Source organism: Vombatus ursinus, unplaced genomic scaffold, assembly GCF_900497805.2.
Source record: "Vombatus ursinus unplaced genomic scaffold, bare-nosed wombat genome assembly UNPS02013067.1, whole genome shotgun sequence".
NCBI lineage: Eukaryota > Metazoa > Chordata > Mammalia > Diprotodontia > Vombatidae > Vombatus > Vombatus ursinus.
Genome location: NW_020952845.1, coordinates 40,508 through 42,377, shown reverse-complemented (window position 1 = coordinate 42,377; position 1,870 = coordinate 40,508). Strand labels below are relative to the sequence as shown.

Below are 1,870 nucleotides of genomic sequence, written 5' to 3'. Positions count from 1 at the left end.
GCGCTCAGGCGCGAAGCGCGCTCCCCAACACCATCCGTGAAGCGCCCAAAATGGCGGAGTCCCCAGCCAGCAGGCCCGGAGCTCCCCCGACTTGCCCTCCGCCCGCCCCCGGCGGCTTTGGCCCAATCACCGCGCCGGGGCCGCCCCCAGCCTCGCGCGCATTGGAGGGAATCTCCCACCCCTAGTTCCTATTGGGTCTTCCGGAGGTTCCAGAGATCTCGCGACCATTGGGCAAGAGAGTCCGTCAATCAAGCGCTCGGAGCGCATTCTTTCCTAGGGACTTGACGGATCCGGAAGCTCCGGCCCCTGGGGTCGGGAAGCAGCAAATGAGAAGTAGGAAGAAGACTCTCAAGTTCCCCTTCCGCCTTAGCAACAGCGAAGCCCCAACTTGACAGACGGGACAAGCACCCAATCGTTGCAGACGCTGCTTTTTAAAAATAAATCGAGCCCGGCCAATCCCGGCAGCCAAGCGGGGTGCCCAGGGCAGCCAATGGGGGCCTGGTGACGGGGGCGGAGGCGGGCGGGCGGGCCTCGGGAAGCCACGCCGGGGGGGGGGGGGGGGGGGGCCGCGATGACGTGATCCTAATGTGTGGGATCGCTCAGGAGTGCGTCCCCGGCGCGGGGAATTAGCTCAAATGGTAGAGCGCTCGCTTAGCATGCGAGAGGTAGCGGGATCGATGCCCGCATTCTCCACATTCGCTTTTAGCTGCCTCCCCTCCCCCTCCCTTATAGGAGGGGAAACTGAGGCCCGAGGCGAAGGGCGGCTTGCCCAACGTGCTCCCTCTTTCCCCTTTGTACCGAGCTCTGGGCCCCCAGTGGCGCTCTGTGAAGTGCAGACCCATTTTACCCGAGCAGGAACTGAGGTCCAGAGGGGTCAGGAACACAGGCCGAGGCTTACCCGGGCGGGATAACTCAGAACGCACGCGCGGCGCCGCTGGGGTGGGGGGAGGGGCAGAGCCGGGGGAGCAGATTTCGAATCCGCCCCTAGCCTCTGAAGGGACAAGCTGCGAAGGGGGAGGGGAGAGGGGGAAGCCGATCGATTAATTGACCAACAACCAGCATCAAATTGGAACTGGTGCCAGCTTCGTGTTTTGTGGTCAGTCAGTCAGTCAACAAACCCGGAAGAAGCGCTTTACTGTGCGCCACGCCCAAATACAACGGCCTGCCCTTGAAGGGCTTACACTCTCATGAGGAAAGACCCCCCCCCCTTTACAGCAGGGGTGAAGTGGACGGACCCCCCCACACACACACAAATGGAGGTCTGGGAAGAGGAAAAGCAGGCCGCAGGGGTGAAGGAAGGAGACTTGGTAATAGGTGGGGGCGGGGGTCTTCTGGAGGAGCTCACTTGTACATTTATATAGCGCCTACTGTGTGACAGGCACTGTGCTAAGTGTTTTACAAACATCTCACTTGAATATCACAACAACCCTGGGCAGGAGGTACTATTATTACCCCCATTGTACAGTTGAAGGAAGTGAGGCAGGCCCAGGGTAAGCAAGTGCCTAAGTGCCTAAGCAGCATTTGAATTCAGGTCTTCCTGATTCCAGCTGGATTTGGGCAGCTAGGTGGCGCCAGCATGCACAGAGTGCTGGGCCTGGAATCAGGAAGATTCCTCTTTCTGAGTTAAAATTCACACCCTTCCTAGCTGTGTGACCCTGGGCAAGTCACTTCACCCTGTTTGCCTCAGTTTCCTTATCTGTAAAATGAGCCGGAGAAGGCAACGGCAAACGAGTCAGCATCTCTGCAGAGAAAACCCAAAGGGGTCATGAAGCGTCAGACTCGACTGAAACAACCTGCACAAACGTACAGGTGTGTGCGCGTAGCCATCTACAGCACCTATGTACCGCGTGACGCCTCTGCCGGTCCCTCT

General features: G+C 59.3%; 1 non-coding gene across 1 annotated transcript; it reads left to right on the top strand.

The window, feature by feature from the left end:
- The first annotated feature begins 620 nt into the window (after nucleotides 1-620).
- Nucleotides 621-693, top strand: TRNAA-AGC. The gene has a single exon. It is a non-coding gene; the product is annotated as a tRNA-Ala (tRNA).
- Nucleotides 694-1,870: the final 1,177 nt, after the last annotated feature.